At 43.3% G+C, this 18,308-nt stretch overlaps 1 long non-coding RNA gene across 3 annotated transcripts; it reads right to left on the reverse strand.

Moving 5' to 3' along the window:
- Positions 1-8,109: 8,109 nt before the first annotated feature.
- Positions 8,110-13,249, reverse strand: LOC141406952 (uncharacterized). 3 transcript variants are annotated; one of them, XR_012434341.1, is made up of 4 exons: positions 13,085-13,249; positions 12,226-12,336; positions 9,714-9,839; positions 8,110-8,679 (listed from the first exon to the last, which is right to left on the reverse strand). It is a non-coding gene; the product is annotated as an uncharacterized lncRNA (long non-coding RNA). The 3 variants fall into 3 exon arrangements; XR_012434342.1 differs by lacking the exon at positions 12,226-12,336; XR_012434343.1 differs by lacking the exons at positions 12,226-12,336; positions 13,085-13,249 and adding an exon at positions 9,937-10,057.
- Between the last annotated feature and the right edge of the window lie 5,059 nt (positions 13,250-18,308).

The raw sequence follows: 18,308 nt of genomic DNA on the forward strand, positions 1-18,308 counted from the left end.
TCACCGTGTATCCGCCACACACTTGGCACAGAATACCAGAGCGGAGATCTTAGAAAACCCAACAGGTTGCCTGGGCCTGTCTTAGTCTATTAAATATTTCACTCCATCCTCATTCTCCCCCCACTTCACATGCACATGAGCATACATTTCATTAGAGGTTCTTTTTTGGTGCAATATTTCTTGTCATAATTAGAAATGAAAATCTTTCAAGAAATCAGAACGACACACGAACACACTTCTGCAGCCTGCGTCCTCACGCCCTGCGGTTTTTAATGGCACAGACTGGAGTTTGTTGGAGTTCACTTTTTTTATTTTCTTCCTTTTAGAATGTAAATAAGTAGCAAAAGAACTTTGGCTATTATCTGTGAAAGGCAAAAATGCAGGTCCTAGCATCATATATTTTTGTTGTTACAGTTGTTAATTTACTTTACTATGTACCTGGTGTATTTTGTGCTCAGGATAACTCAATTCTCCTTACTAATCTGTGGCAACAAAAGGGTGGCTCCATCTGTACATTGCTACCAATTGTTTCCAACACGTTTTCGTTTCAACAGTTACTAAATTCTCCAAGTTTCTCTTATCTCATATTCACATGTGTAGAATGCTGTGTTTGTGGCCAACGTGAAGATTCTTTGTCTTGTTGGATTATAGCTCCCAGCATTTTGCTTCTCTTTTTGATTTCTAGAATCTTTAGTGTGTATTCAGGTGGGAGGGGACACAATCCCACTCAGCGGCCTGGTTGCTGATTTCCTTTACTGAATCATTAACAGGGGGCATCTGCCTAATATAAAACCAATATCTCCATTGATTCTGAGCCATAGGTTAGGTTAACAATAAACTTAAACTAAAATATAATGTTCCACCTATCAACAAGTGGTTTGCTCTTTTTCTAAAAAAAAAAAAAAAAAAAAAACCACAACAAATATGAGGCCCCATCTTTGTTAAACTGTGTGTGATACTTCACCCCACCGCTGGGAGGCAGCAGTATGGCTGCGCCGATAACCCACTCTTGCCAGTGGTAGACTTAGGGACCTGCCTTATTCTTCCTCTTCTTCTTCTTCTTCTTCTTCTTATTATTATTATTATTTTTCAATAGTTCTTGGGAAACGGGTGGTTTGTTGTTACATGGATAAATTTTTTAGTGGTAAGTTCCGAGATTTTGGTGCACTCATCACTCAAGCAATGTACACTGTACCCGATGCGTGGTCTTTTCTACCAGCATTTCCTTACCCTTGTGAGTGTCTTCCTTACCACGCTGTGCATAAGTGTGGCTTAGCATTAACAAAGGAAATCATTTCAAAAACCTATTCTGATGCGAGTTATGCATGCCATTAAGTAGCAACCAACAGTGGGAGGATGTGAAATTCCATCTGCCTTTCAGTCAGTCCATTCTTTACTGCCTTCAGTTTTTAACATTCCACCCATCACACAGGCCCTGGTGGCAGAGTCATTCTCTGTTACAATTCTTTCTGGGAAAAATAATGCATCTTTTGTTCTATCAAATGTAGTAGATGTAGGAAAGCAAGAGAGAGAAGAAGAATCTCAGCAGTCAGAGAGGCTGAAATGTCATTCACATACATTGTTGCCCTTTGTGGCCTAACACAGCTTCAGCACTTCCCTCCCCATGTCTAGACGACACCCCACCCGCCTCCCTACTCAGCTTCAGCACCCTGCATCCCGTGTCTAAAGGACACCCTGCCTCCCTGAAGTCCTGGGGCTTCTGCAGTCGTCTGCCCCTCAGGTGGCCCAGGGGCTCCCTGCCTGCATCCGCTGCCAACTCTTGTCCCTCTGTCTGTCTGAACTGGAAGGTGCCTACAGCACTGCAGAGACTTTTCTTGCCATTTCATCTCTGGTGGTCTCTTTATTTTAGCACATTTCTGTCATTCATCCATTTTCTCCAAAATCCTTTGTCTGAGCACCTAATACAGAGCAGGCACCTTCCAGGCACTGAGCAAACAGCATTAAACAAACTACGGCCTACATTTCAGTGGGGGAAATAAAATGAATAAGTACAAGAAAAAAGGGCGTAAATGTGGAACATAGTTAGGGAAAAAAGGCAAGGCAGTAAGAAGGTGAGAGCGTCCAGGATGGGAGGTCTCTGCATTTTCAGGAAGGCCATCAAGAACGGCCTCGCTGACAAGGTGATCCTGGAGCGAAGTTTGGGTGGAGCTAAGGGAGTGGGGTGGGTGAGGCTGGCTGGGGTCCTCCGGAGAGCCGCAGTCATACATCTAAGCAAGACCCGCCCACTGGCTGAGTGTCCTCCAGCTATCTTCAGCTGGATGGTACACATCAGGCTGGAGTTGGCTTAAGCCAAGTGATTCTGACAAGAGGAGGGGAGTGGAACTGAGGGTGTGCGAAGGATTAATCATCATGCTGGAGCACAGACTTCACGCTGTTGAGAGGCTCAGCAGCCTCCAGCACCCACACAGCTGCCCCCCTTTGTGTGCCCTGGAAGAAAAACGGCCCGGCCTCGGTAGGCACGTGTGAACATGAGGGGCCCGTAGCCGGAGCTTCCTCCGTGATGTGGCAGATCCACCTGTGCTTTCGGGAGCAGAGCAGGGAAGGGGAAAGCCATGTGGGAAGGGGGGTGGTGCCCGAAGCCCTGGGCTTCTTGTGGAGATGGAGGTGAGCCAGGATGCAGAGCCTAGGGGTCTCCGGCAAGCATCAGGATAGGACTTGGGCCATGGGAAGTTGTCAACAGAGGGACGGTACTCAGAGCCCGGCCACCTTTTTGTTCCAGAAGTAGTGAGGGGAGGCTTTAGCTGCAGCGTCCAGGTTGTCAGGACTCCACCTTAAGCCTTGAAACACCTGAATACCTCTGGCTCCGTGTTAACTGCTGTTGCCAAGGGAAGTGGAGAGGCCCAGGATGAGGGTGACCTTACCTGCAGTAAGACCTGTCTGTGTGAACGGGAGATGGGCACACCACCTGGCCAGAGGGTGGGACAGGGTGAGCTTAGCACAGCAGGTTCTATCCAGTCCAGAAAATGATGACATCATGCACTTAGAAACCCCCATAGCATTCCCCAGGAGAGACCTGGCCAGTGCCTGCCTCTAGTGTCCACTGTCCTCGGGTTAAAAATGAAGTCTGGGAAATGACAGGGAGAATCCAGAAGCTTCAGGCAGCTGGAACAAGGGGTTGTTGGGTGACACCCTGGGGCACCCCCGTCCCCAGAGGCTGTAGCCTTTTGCATTCAAACTCCGCCCGAGAATACCTTATGGCATTAGCCAAACGTGGCTCACAGGGCTGTGCAGAGACCACGAGGAGAGTGTGAGAGCGAACCCCTTGTTGGCTGAGTGTGCACCGCACTATTCAGTTATTATCTTCACCACTGGAGACATTCTAACCAATACCACAGGGTCACTCATAAGAAATGATACAGAGAAGATTCATGAATTAAAAGGGAGTCGGAGAGGACGATTTCTAAGGGTTTGGAACTGTGATTCTGTCATTCTTTCAGCCTTCCATGAACTTGTACTGCATTCAGGTCTCCGCGTACTTGCTGTCGGTGCCCTGTGAGTCGGTCCAGAGGCCTCTGCAGAGACGGTCGGTGCCTCCCGAGAACAGGGCCTGGCTCTATTTTTTGTATCCCCAGAATCTTGAACACAGTGTGGGAACTGGCTCTGTATGGTAAGTTCTCACTTAACGTCAGCAAGAGGTGCTTGGAAACTGACTTTAAGTGAAACAAATGCAGAAACCAACTCTACCATAGGCCAATTGATATAAACAAGAGAAGCTCCTAACAACGTGTTTCTGGTCACAAAAACATCACCAGTCTTCTAAATATAGACCCAAAACATTTCTAATATTAAACACTGAAATAAATGTGAACTGTACATACATTTAAGAAAGATTGATTAAAACAAGTGAGATTATTGTTTATCCAATTTCTGGTGAATCAGTGAGTGACAGCAGTCATTGTGGTGGTGGGGTGGGGGCAAAATCAAAGCAAAAATTGTAAAGAGCACCTCCTACTCCCACAAAGTTAAAAAACAAACAGGATGGGCTCCCTGAGCCCTCTCCAACCACTCGGGTCATTGCCATACGTTTGTAGGGTGACAGTAGATTTTACCAATTGTTATTTTACAATAGTTTGTTTTTATGCATTCATTTTCCAACCCACTTATTCCAGTTCAGGGTCAGAGGTGATCAGAGCCCATCCTGGCAGCAGCTCCGGGCACAAGGCAGGAAGCAGCCCTCAGACCATGGCAGGGCCACTCATTCTCACACCCATGCTCACTCCCACGACGCCCTGTACACACACCCGTTCATGAACAGGCACATCTCTGAGATGGGGGAGAAAACCGGAGCACCCGGAGAAAACCCAGAGAGACATGGGGAGACGGTACCAGCCCCACACAAATGGTGGCCCTTGACGGGAATCAGCTTTCCCCTCGCCAGCACCGTGATGAAATGATACTGAACAGGCGGGTGCAATGGCTCGCACCTATAATCCCAGCACTTTAGGAGGCCAAGGCAGGTGGATCATCTGAGGTCAGGAGTTCGAGACCAGCCTGGCCAACATGATGAAACCCCTTCTCTACTAAAAATACAAAAAATTAACTGGGCATGGTGGTGCGCGCCTATAGTCCCTGCTACTCGGGAGGCTGAGGCAGGAGAATTGCTTGAACTCGGGGGGCAGAGGTTGCAGTGAGCCACTGCACTCCAGCCTCGGCAACAGAGTGAGACTTCGTCTCAAAAACAAAAACAAAAACAAAAAAGAAATGACATTGAACAAAGTGGCACCATTTGAGGACCTGCCATGTTGAGTGACTGATGGCGGATTGGTAGATTGATGTTGCTATTGGGGTTACCTAGCATAGAAATTACAATGGGTTATGTCCCAATCGACTCATTGTAAGTTTAAAATATCATTTTGCAGACATGATGGGATGCGAAAACACAAAATATCCAGCAAACGCTGGCAACAGGGCACAGCGTCGAGTGTGGGTGGTCTGCCCTTCTGACTCTGCAGCTGCCTGGCGGCCCTGCCCACATGCAGGGGGCACCTTGCACCGCACATGGCTTCCCCAGGAAAAGATCAAAATTCAGAACGTGGAGTACTGGTTTCTAGTGGATGCGTATCACTTTCGCACCATCATAAAGTTGAAGAATTAAGTTGAACCATCGTAAGTTGGAAACCATCTGTACTATGACCTTTTCTTTCAAAAATGCCATAATGTATAATTATGAAGTAAATAGGACAGAATGATAAGAAATGTGAAGCCTAGTTGTAGGGTAAAGGAATTGGTTATGCAATTTTTGCTTTTCTTTCCCCCAAATAAAAATGTTCTAAAGACAAATAAAACTCACTTTTAAAACAAAAATAGCTGCTACCAATGACAGTGTGTGACCACCGGCGTTTGACTAAATCAGTGTAGTGCAGTCATAGGATGGACGTGATGGAAGACCATGCTGAAAAGCAGTGCATAGCTAAGGACATAAGGAAGTCGTCAGGAAACGTGGCTTTAAAAAAGACTGAAAACAAAAAAGCATTTTATCACTTTCCCTGCAGCGACCTGCCTGCCCTCTCCTCTGCAAACACCCGGCCGCTCCTTTCTGCTCCCCATCCTTTCACTGTTCGGTCAAAACAGCGCGAAGGATCTCATGCTCATCCCATTCCCATCTCAAACTTCTGACACCCTCAGAATAACGTCCTTCCAATGGGGAAAGATTAGAAACATGTTTCTTCTCATCCCCTCTAGCTAACATGCTTCTTTACAACTCCTCGTTTGGAACTTGTAATTAAAACTGCCCAAATATTGCATATTGTGAAAAGAGGCAAAGGGAGATGTGGACCTGACCCGACCAGTGTCCACTCAGGACCAGCCGTGCCTCTACTATGCTAATCATTTCAGCACTCACTCCTCACACAAGGCTGCAGGGTACAGGGAGACACCTTCATTCTCATTCCTCAGATCTGTCCACCTTCCTCTATCCTTATGATCAAACAAGAAGCCTCTATTTCTATCTTCTCCTTCCCACAGGTACCTTGTGATCTGCTGAAAGCTCTCGGCCCCGCGAGCTCCAGCTCACCTGTGGCAGACGACGAGCGCTCACTGGAGTCACGAGACACGTTCGGGCCAATGGTGACATAAGTGGTGTGTGACCCTTGCAGGCTGAGGCAATTAAGATAAGCTCCATCTGCACTCCTCACTTGCCCCACCAGAGTGACCTGGGAGGCCACAGCTCTGATGACATGAAGGTAGTCAGAATCCCTGAGTCACTGCCGGAATGTGAACCCTGGGCAGCCCAGGTAGGATTTGGAGTGAGGGAGAAAGCTTTGTTGTGTGAAGCTGCTGAGATTTCAGGGGGTTTGTGTACCAGCGGCAGTAATTGCCCTAATGCAGAAATGAGACGTAAAAGAGGGGAGCTGCCCTAACCTAGATCTAAAAGATGTGGCTCTGAGTAGCCCATGGCAAGGAATCTGTTAGAGGAGGCAGGAAAGGCAAACGTCTACCATACTCCACAGCAAAAGGTCTGGAAAAGCTACTGCTATACTACACGGAGGCAGGCCAAGTGCCACCTGTCCTCACAGCTCTGGGGCGGGACAGGAGAACTGGGTGCCACTGGATGTCCTGTCCTCATAGCTCTGGGGCGGGACAGGAGAACTGGGTGCCACTGGATGTCCTGTCCTCATAGCTCTGGGGCGGGACAGGAGAACTGGGTGCCACTGGATGCCCTGTCCTCATAGCTCTGGGGCGGGACAGGAGAACTGGGTGCCACTGGATGTCCTGTCCTCATAGCTCTGGGGCAGGACACGGGAGAACTGGGTGCCACTGGATGTCCTGTCCTCATAGCTCTGGGGCAGGACAGGAGAACTGGGTGCCACTGGATGTCCTGTCCTCATAGCTCTGGGGCGGGACAGGAGAACTGGGTGCCACTGGATGTCCTGTCCTCATAGCTCTGGGGCAGGACACAGGAGAACTGGGTGCCACTGGATGTTACTTGGATGTGTTGGCTGCACTGGTCAAGGTATTTCAAGGAAGAAATGGTGTCAGGAAAGAGGCATTCAGTATGAAACAAGCAGACATAAAAATGAACAGAGAAAGTCCAAAAATTCCAAGTCTTGAAGTACTGGAAACATGAACTGTTTCTAGAATCCAAGGCTTAACAGATGGGACTAAAAGAGGCTTTGTGAGCAAAAGCACATAAAACCTCTCACTTTGGTGAAATCACTGAGGGCAAAGAACAGATGGGAGGTATGTGGCTTTCCCAGTTATTGCCAGCGATGAAACAGAGAGTGAGAGCCAGAGCCAGAGCGAGGAGAGACAGACAGACAGACAGACAGACAGACAAGGGAAGCTAGGGGCAATGGGACAAGAAAGTAGAGAAATGAAACAACTTGAGGAATTTTCTTGAAATAACCTTTGGAGGTAGTTAATGGCACATGGAAATGACTGGAAACAAATAGACCAGAAGTCTCCTTTAAAGTTTTCAACAGCTTTATTGAGATACAATCCATGTGCCATAAAGTTCACCCATTTAGTGTATACAATTCAGTGAGAAAGTTCACCCATTTAGTGTATACAATTCAGTGAGAAAGTTCACCCATTTAGTGTATACAATTCAGTGAGAAAGTTCACCCATTTAGTGTATACAATTCAGTGAGAAAGTTCACCCGTTTAGTGTATATAATTCAATGAGAAAGTTCACCCATTTACTGTATATAATTCAATGACAAAGTTCACCCGTTTAGTGTATACAATTCAGTGAGAAAGTTCACCCATTTAGTGTATACAATTCAGTGAGAAAGTTCACCCATTTAGTGTATACAATTCAGTGAGAAAGTTCACCCATTTAGTGTATACAATTCAGTGAGAAAGTTCACCCGTTTAGTGTATATAATTCAGTGAGAAAGTTCACCCATTTACTGTATATAATTCAATGACAAAGTTCACCCGTTTAGTGTATACAATTCAGTGAGAAAGTTCACCCATTTAGTGTATACAGTTCATTGAGAAAGTTCACCCATTTAGTACATATAATTCAATGAGAAAGTTCACCCGTTTAGTGTATACAATTCAGTGAGAAAGTTCACCCATTTAGTGTATACAGTTCATTGAGAAAGTTCACCCATTTAGTGTATATAATTCAATGACAAAGTTCACCCGTTTAGTGCATATAATTTAATGAGAAAGTTCACCCATTTAGTGTATACAATTCATGGAGAAAGTTCACCCATTTAGTGTATACAATTCATGGAGAAAGTTCACCCATTTAGTGCATATAATTCAATGAATTTTAGTATATTCTCAAAGTTGTGCAACCACCATCACAAGCAATATTCAGAGACCTTTCTCACCTCTGAGAAATGCCCTCTCCCCATAGCAGTCACTCCCCACTTGCCCCTAGTCGCCCCCGCCCCCAGCCCTAGGCAACCAGGAATCCATGTACTGTGTCCATAGCTCTGCCTGTCGCGGAAACTTCATATGCGTGGAGTGACCCATGTGGCCTTTGCGTCTGGCTTCTTTCACACAGCCTACCAGAACGTCATTCCTCCTTACAGCTGATGACACTCCGTCATGTCGATATGGGTATGCCACACGTTGTTTATCGTTTTGTCAGTGCATGGACATTTGGATTGTCTCCACTTTTTGACTATTGTGAGTATTGCTGCTGTGATCATTCCTGTACATGTTTTTGCAGGGACATATGTTTCGATGTTCCTGGGTATGTACCTAGGAGTAGAATTTGCCAGGTCATATCGTAATTCTGTGTTTAACTTTGAAGACCTGCCAGACTGTTTGCCAAAGTGGCTGCACCATTTCACATCCCCCTCAGCAGTCTATGAGGGCTCCAATCTCTCCACATCCTCACTGGCACTTGTTTTTGTCCATCTTTTTTATAACAACCATCCTAGCGGGTGTGAAATTCTATCTTACTGTAGTTACGATTGCATTTCCCAGATGGCTAATGAGGTAAAGCATCTTTTTATGTACCTTCTGGCCATTGGTATACCTTCTTAGAAGAAATTTCTATTCAAATTATTTGCCCATTTTTAAATTGGGTCATGTTTTTATTGTTGAATTGCAAGAGGGATATATCCTGAATTAGACCCTTATCAGACATACGATTTACAAATATTCCTGTCATTCTATGGGGCTGTCTTTTAATTTCTTGACAGTGTACTTTGAAACACAAAGTTTTACAGTTTGGATCAAGTCCAATTTATCTGTTTTTTCTTTGGCAGCTTGTGTTTTTGGTGTCATGCTAAGAAACCAATTCCAGCCTGCGGTAATTTCCCACTCTATACACCTCTAGTTAGTTTGTTTTTTTAAAATGAGACGGAGTCTGGCTCTGTCCCCCAGGCTGGACTGCAGTGGCGCAATCTAGGCTCCCTGCAACCTCCGCCTCCCGGGTTCACGCCATTCTCCTGCCTCAGCCTCCTAAGTAGCTGGGTCTACAGGCGCCGCCACCACGCCCGGCTAATTTTTTGTATTTTTAGTAGAGACGGGGTTTCACCGTGTTAGCCAGGATGGTCTTGATCTCCTGACCTCGTGATCTGCCCGCCTCGGCCTCCCAAAGTCCTGGGATTACAGGCGTGAACCGCCGTGCCTGGTCACACCTCCAGTAACTTTTAATAGATACAAAAGGCTAGGACCAGCCCTCCTAAGAATTTTTGAGTTCTATTTTTTAAAACAGAGATGTGATACAATACAAAAATTACTATGAAATGACTGAAGTATTGTATCTGCAAATGAAAACAGCATACCTTTATCCAGAAAAGGAAATAGAGGCCAGTCACTGAGACACATCCTGGTTAGATTGTTGCACTTCCCTCGAACCATGAGGATCATGGACATTTTCTTCCAATATCGCAGCAGAAAAAGGAAGACACCTACAAAGGGGAAAATTCCTTTTAGGCTCAGGTTTTTACAGCAGGCAGTGCTAGAAAATAATGGAAGTCTGCAAAACTTTGTGGGAAAATTTCTCACCATTGCAAAAACCGAGCATGCCTATTTCCTGAATAACTGAGCCTTGTATGTAACATCTGTCCAATGGAGCTTTCCAATGCATTACAGAAATTACTCTTGTTGAATTTAGCATGGACCTGCCTCTGGTCAAACACAGCGGTTAATTTTCTATCTTCATCTCACACAATTTCTCAATAGTTTAGACAGCAATGACCATCGGAGACACTTTCATGGCCTGGCTTGGGTTGTACTCCTTTTCTCCGTGTTTCCCCTCCCTTTGCAGCTGCTGCTCAATCCTTCTTGGCTAGTCCTTCATCTTGGCTCAACCACCAAGGCTGGACGTCCCCTGGATTCTTTCCTGAGTGTCCCCCTCATCTACACCATCCTCATCAGTGATCCTATCTGGACCTCTTGGGTGGGAAACGGGGAGAGTGAGAAGGGAAGGCGGGGAGGCCAGTCTCTCCCATTCTATTACGTGTATATACAGTACATGGCATATTATTCACAGCTAAAAACCCTCTCTGTTACAGACACTCTCTGAATTACCAGTGATTTCACTCACTCAGAATATACAGAGACAAAGAAGCCTCCTCATTCAGAATCTCCCGGAACCTCATGGTGGATTCATTTGGACATGGGACAACTCAATCATTTCCTGGAACTTGCATTTCACTTGGAGAGGCCTTCGCTGGGAGAGGGTGCTGTTTGTGGTCTTCCACGTACAGCTAATTAAGATTCTGACTGGGTTTAGGATCAAAGAACCCTGTCCCATTGCATTCCCACATTCTTCCTTCTTCTTTCAATGTCTTCCAAGATCTATTTTAAACGGGAAGTGTTGTGTACTTTTCAGGGGCCCTTTGACCTGTTCCCAGTAAATCAAAACAGGAAGGTAGGTCTCAGTCCTTCGCCTAACAGCCAATCAGTGTGAGACCAAGGCCTGCACAGCTCTGACTATGTCCAGTGGCCAACCAGGGAAGTGGTATTTCCAAAGGCTTCCCCGCTGGTCGGTCTATGGTAGTTGTTTGCTAATCTGAATCCATATTGGTGATTAATTTTGGAATCAGACTCTGCGTGTATATGGGACAGGGTGCAAAGGGCAAATGTCCCAGAGAACTTCTACAAACATTAGGAGTTTGGTGCAAGAAGTTCACAATGAGCTAGGAAGGAGTGGGAAGAAATAATAGGGCCTTGGATCCTTTCCAGTTCCCACCCCAGTGCACTTGGCAGCTCACATGATACCTTGACTTTTCCAAATATGAGGGAGAAAAAGCAGCCAAGGTTTTATGTAAGAATGAAAAGGGCCTGAAGCACTTCAATTTCCGGGTGGCTAAACAAAAGAGGACACACACCAGGGAAAGCCCCTTAAAGCGTGTGCAGAAGAGCTGGACAAAAGAGAAGAGGCATTTAATCAGAGAGAGAAAAAAACAGAAATGATGTCATTATTTGGGTAGAGTGGGGTTGCCATGTAGGTGTGCTTGTATAAATTCCTTAGGCTTCTACTAGTAATGAGACAACCCTGTGAGGCCCCCAGTTCCTCAAACATTTAGCTAAAACTTGGAGTGGTACTAATTACAAAACACAATCTCCCTGCAGGTAAAGCTACACATACAGTAAATACAGCCCACTGCTTACAGGATGAGATCCTTGTTAGCATGGGAGGGACCTGATTTCATAATCTGTGCACCTGAAATGCAGGAACTGATCTCTCTCCAGGTACACATTTGCCTCAGGCTACACCGGCCTAACGCCGCGCTGCCCTACAAAGGCAAATCCTCCATCAACAAATAATGAAAAACGACCCATCAAAAAAATGAGTCAGAGTGGGGGAGGCATAGAAAAAGTTACAAATTGATTCCAGACTCTTCTTTTTTTAGGTCATCATGGAAACAGTTACTGGGTTTATATTGGAAAATTCCTACCAGGGTGTGACGCCTTCAATCGCCCTTCCTTTCCCGTGATCTCCCCAGGAGCAGGCAGAGGGACATCCTGGGAACCGACCGGGAGGTGGTTTGGATCTCACTGTTGCCACTGAGCGCCGCTCCCAGGAATGTGGGCATGGAGAGCCAAAGCCTCAGACGCATTGCAAGATGCCCACAACCTCAATCGTGTGCTTGAACACCTGAAAATCCTTTACCTGGTACCTTTTATTGATACATTTCATATCATCACCACTTTTAGTAATGTCTGAGGAATCCTACTAAAGAAAGAAGGATGCCTGAACACTGGAGACACACAAATGTCCATATTTTATATAAGAAAGGGCAAGGCAATGAATTTAGAGTTCTAGACTGCTACATTTAATATGGATACCTTGAAAAGCGATGATGGAATAATTTATCGACAGCTTTGTTGTATTTTAAAAGCAATAAAAGATGCATCCAACCAAACAAGTTCACTGAGTTTTTGATGGGCTCATGAGACCTGTAGATCAGAAGAACACAGGCAGTGTGATTTCCTCTAAGTGTTTGACTTGACAAAGGAGGGAGGAATTAAAGTGTAAGGAGACATTGATAGTTGATTAAACAACAGTGAACTAAAGGATGCTGAGGAGTCCACTGCAGTTAACCTGGAGGAAAGTCCCCTGAGCCACAGCTGGTGGGGGCAGCTCATCTACCAGGCAACAGAATCATATTCAAGATGATTTCAAGGCCCAAAGGAGACAAAATCCAATACAAACAATTCATTAGACATTCAAGTTTTTTTAAATGTGAAGTTCTGATTTTAGATTCCCACAAATAATTTCATAATTTTGGCACAGATAATATCTAGCTTAGGAGTGGGTTTTGAGAAAAAGGGCCTGAAGATGAGTTATAAGAGCACTAAAAAGGAACAATGCTGGTGGGCTCAGGCTTCATTCATAGAAGCATGGTGTCCCTCTCAAGGCAGGTAATTAGGATGTGCCTCAGTCTCCCCAGGGCCCTTTCTGCTAGCTTTGTGCACTTGTGTCAGAAGAGGTCATTGACCACGCTGTCCCCAGACTCCCTCCCACATTTCTTGACTTCTCAGGCTTTCCTGTGAGACTCACTTTCCTCTCGCTGTTGTTCTATTCTTTGACCTAGTTACTGGTTGAACTAACAAGCGTTACCTACCTTCAATGTATTCTCTCACCTTTCATCTATTAAAAAAATAATACCCATGCTCAACGTTGAAGGCCCAGCTTGAATCCTACCTTCTCCGTGTGGCCTTCCTCTTCCTCACCAAAAGAAATTAGCTCGTCTTCCTCCAGGTGCTTTTGAATCTAGTGGCCATGGTCCTTAGGACTCTTCCCAGCCTTATCACAGGGACTATTGTCTTCCATAAGAGTTGGTACATTTCAGAGCATCCTAAATAATTTCTTAGGTGACAGAGAACATCAACCATGTTTTTATAAATATTCTATTTAAAATGTAGCTTTCTGTCAATAAACTAGGTATTGAAGGAATATACCTCAAAATAATAACAGCCATTAATGACAAACTCACAGCCAATATCACACTGAATGGGCAAAAGCTGGAAGCATTCCCCTTGAAAACCAGCACAAGACAAGGATGTCCTCTCTCACTACTCCTATTCAACACAGTATTGGAAGTTCTGGCCAGGGCAATCAGACAAGAGAAAGAAATAAAGGATATTCAAATAGGAAGAGAGGAAGTCAAATTGTCTCTATCTGCAGATGACATGATGGAGATGGAGTCTCGTTCTGTTGCCCAGGCTGGAGTGCAGAGGTGCAATCTTGGCTCACTGCGACCTCCGCCACCTGGGTTCAAACAATTCTCCTGCCTTAGCCTCCCAAGTACCTGGGACTACAGGCACATGCTGCCACGCCCAGCTAATTTTTTGTAAGTTAGTAGAGACAGCGTTTCACTGTGTTGCCCAGGCTGGTCTCAAACTCCTGAGCTCAAGCAATCTGCCCGCCTCAGCCTCCCAAAATGCTAGGATTACAGGCGTGAGCCACCGCGCCTGGCCTCAAAAGCTTCTTAAGCTAATAACCAATTTCAGCAAAGTCTCAGGACACAAAATCAATGTGCAGAAATCACAAGCATTCCTATACACCAATAACAGACAAGCAGAGAGCCAAATCATGAGTGAATTCCCATTCACAATTGCTACAAAGAGAACAAAATACATAGGAATACAACTAACAAGGGAAATGTAAGACCTCTTCAAGGAGATTACAAACTACTGCTCAAGGAAATCAGGACACAAACAAATGGAAAAACATCTCATGCTCATGGACAGGAAGAATCATTATTGTGAAAATGGCCATACTGCCCAAAGTAATGTGTAGATACATGCTATTCCCATTAAACTACCAATGACATTCTCCACAGAATTAGAAAAACACTATTTTAAAATTCATATGGAGCCAACAAAGAGCCCATATAGCCAAGACAATCCTAAGCAAAAAAAACAAAGCTGGAGGCATCATGTTACCCAAATTCAAACTATACTACAAGACTACAGTAACCAAAAGAGCATGGTACTGATACAAAAACAGACACATAGACTAATGGAACAGAATGGAAAACTCAGAAATAAGACTGTACATCCACAACCATCTGATCTTCAACAAACCTAACAAAAACAAGCAATGGGTAAAGGATTCCTTATTTAATAAATGGTGCTGGAAGAATTGGCTAGTCGTATGTAGAAAATTGAAAATGGATCCCTTCCTTATACCTTATACAAAAGTTAAATCAAGATGGATTAAAGACTTAAATGTAAAACCCAAAAGTATAAAAAAACCCTAGAAGAAAATCTAGGTAATACCATTCAGTGCATAGGCACGGGCAAAGATTTCATGATGAAAATGTCAAAAACAATTGCGACAACAGCAAAAATTGACAAATGGGATCTAATTAAACTAAAGAGCTTCTGCACAGCAAAAGAAACTATCATCATACTGAACAGACAACCTACAGAATGGGAGAAAAATTTTGCAATCTATTCACCTGACAAAGGACTCATATCCAGAATCTACAAGGAACTTAAACAAATTTACAAGAAAAAACAACCCCATTAAAAAGTGGGCAAAGAACATGAACAGACACTTCTCAAGAGAAGACATTTATGGGGCCAAGAAACATATGAAAAAAAGCTCAACACCACTGATCATTAGAGAAATGCAAATCAAAACCACAATAAGATACCATTTCATGCCAGTCAGAATGGCGATTATTAAAAAGTCAAGAATCAACAGATGCTATTGAGGCTGTGGAAAAATAGGAACACTTTCTATACATTGGTGGGAATGTAAATTAGTTCAACCATTGTGGAACACAGTGTGGCAATTCCTCAAAGACTTAGAACCAGAAATACCATTTGACCCAGCAATCCCATTACTGGGTATATACTCAAAGGAATATAAATCATTCCATTATAAAAATACATGCAAACATATGTTCACTGAAGCACTATTCACAGTAGCAAAGACAGAGAATCAACACAAATGCCCATTAATAAAAGACTGGATAAAGAAAATGTGGTACATATACACGATGGAATACTATGCAGCCATAAAAAGGAATGAGATCATGTCCTTTGCAGGGAAATGGATGGAGCCAGAAGTCATTATCCTCAGAAAACTAACACAGGAACAGAAAACCAAACACTGCATGTTCTCACCTATAAGTGGGAGCTGAACAATGAGAACACATGGACACAGGGAAGGGAACAACACACACTGGGGCCTGTCATGGATGTGAGGGAGGGAGAGCATCAGGATAAAGAGCTAATGCATGTGGGGCTTAATACCTAGGTGATGGGTTGATAGGTGCAGCAAATCATCATGGCACACATTTACCTATGTAACAAACCTGCACATCCTTCACATGTACCCTGCAACTTAAAATAAAATTTAAAAAATAGTAATAATAAGATGTAGCTTTATTTATGACTTGTGTTGTAAAATTTAGACTCTCTTAGGTTCAAGTGAAAATTTCTACACATTTCTCTACTGATAAGGAAAACACTCCTCTATAAGGCATCAATATTAGCAAATGTACATAACCAAGGAATATACGATATTGAGATATATATTTAAAGCAATAGTGACAGCAAGTAGCTTGAATGAAAAATTTAGGAGAATGCAAGGGGATATAAATATACCCTATTTATATCCACATACCATGGACTACTACTCCTCCATAAAAAAGAACACAATAATGGCATTCACAGCAACATCGACGGAATTGGAGACTATTATTCTAAGAGAAGTAACTCAGGAATAGAAAATCAAACATTGTGAGAGAGATATATATACACACACATATATATATATATTTTTTTCTTTATTCACTCATTGATTTACAGGCATTTGGGCTGATTCCATATTTTTGCAACTGCAAATTTTACTGCTACAAACATGCATGTGCAAGTATCTTTTTTGTATAATGACTTCTTTTCCTCTGGGTAGATAGCCATCCAGTAGTAGGATTGCTGGATCAAACTGTAGACCTACTTTTAATTCTTTAAGGAATCTCCACACTGTTTTCCATAGTGGTTGTACTAGTTTACATTCCCACCAACAATGTAAAAGTGTTCTCTTTTCACCACATCCACACCAATATCTATTTAAAAAAAAAATTTTTTATGGCCATTCTTGCAGGAGTAAGGTGGTACTGCATTGTGGTTTTGATTTGCATTTCCCTGATAATTAGTGATGTTGAGCATTCTTCCTTATGCTTGTTGGTCATCTGTATATCTTCTTTTGAGAATTGTCTATTCATGTCTTTAGCCTAGTTTTTGATGGGATTGTTTGTTTCTTCCTTGCTGATTTGCTTGAGTTCTTAGTAGATTGTGGATATTAGTCCTTTGTCGGACATATAGGTTATGAAGATTTTTTTCCCCACTCTGTGGGTTGTCTGTTAACTCTGCTGAATATTTCTTTTGCTGTGTGGAAGCTTTTTAGTTTAATTAAGTTTCCTCTACTCATCTTTTGTTTTTGTCGCATTTGCTTTTGGGTTCTTGGTCATGAAGTCTTTGCCTAAACCAATGTCTAGAAGGGTTTTTCTGATGTCATCTTCTAGAATTTGTATTGTTTCAAGTCTTAGATTTAAGTCTTTGATCCATCTTGAGTTGATTTTTGTACAAGGTGAGCAATAAGGATCCAGTTTTGCTGCTACATGTGGCTTGCCAATTGTTCCAGTATCATTTGTTGAACAGGGTGTCCATTCACCACTTTATGTTTTTGTTTGCTTTGTCAAAGATCAGTTGGCTGTAAGCATTTGGCTTTATTTCTGGGTTCTCTATTCTGTTCCATTGGTCTATCTGCCTATTTTTATACCAGTGCAATGCTGTTTTGGTGACTATGGCCTTGTAGTATAGTTTGAAGTCAGGTAATGTGATGCCTCCAGATTTGTTTTTGCTTAGTCTTGCTTTGGCTATGTGGGCTCTTTTTTGGTTCCATATGAATTTTAAGATTGCTTTTTATAGTTCTGTGAAGAATGATGGTGGTATTTTGATGGGAATTATCTTTAATTTGTAGATTTCTTTTGGCAGTATGGTTATTTTCACAATATTGATTCTACCCATCCATGAGCATGGGATGTGTTTCCATTTGTTTGTGTCATCTACGATTTCTTTCAGCAGTGTTTTGTAGTCTTCCTTGTAGAAGTCTTTTATTTCCTTGGTTAGGTATATTCCTAAGCATTTTATGTTTTTTGCAGCTATTGTAAAAGGGGTTGAGTTATTGATTTGGTTATCAGTTTGGTTGCTGTTGGTATATAGCAGACCTATTGATTTGTATATATTAATTCTGAATCCTGAAACTTTGCTGAATTCATGTACTGTTTCTCATACACTGTACTTTAAAGTACAGTTCTCATAAACTGTACTTTATATTACAAATTCTTGCATTTGTAATATAAACTGTACTTTATATTACCTTATATGCTTGCATTTGTAATATAAGTATATTTATGTTATAAAGAAAGAAGGTGGGGGAAGACAGAGAGGGAGAGAGAAAGGGAGGAAGAAAGGAAGAGAGGGAAGAATAAAGGGAGGGAGAGAGGGAGGGAAAGAAGAAAGGAGGACAGTAGGGAAGGAGAGAAAAAAGGGAAGGAAGGACGGAAAGAAGAAAGAAGGGAGGCAGGAAGGAAGGAGAAAAGAAGAGAAGAAAGGAGGAAAGTACAGAAAGAGAGAAGGAAAGAGGAAAGGAAGGAGGAAGGAAGGAGAGAGGGAAGGAGGGAGGGGAGGAAGACAGGCAGGCAAAAAATGGAAGAAAGGAAGAAAAGAAGGAAAGAAAAGTAAAAGGGAAGGAGGAAAGGGGGAAGGAAGAAAAGAAAGGAGAAAGGGGGGATATTAGCAGTCAGAATGGGCGTGCCATCCCAAAGAAGGAATTACGGTCAGTCATGTGAAATGCTACACTGTATATGACCCTGGTTTGTAAATTATACAGCTCTATAGCAGTGTGA

The sequence above is a fragment of the Macaca fascicularis genome, chromosome 4 (genome assembly GCF_037993035.2).
Source record: "Macaca fascicularis isolate 582-1 chromosome 4, T2T-MFA8v1.1".
NCBI lineage: Eukaryota > Metazoa > Chordata > Mammalia > Primates > Cercopithecidae > Macaca > Macaca fascicularis.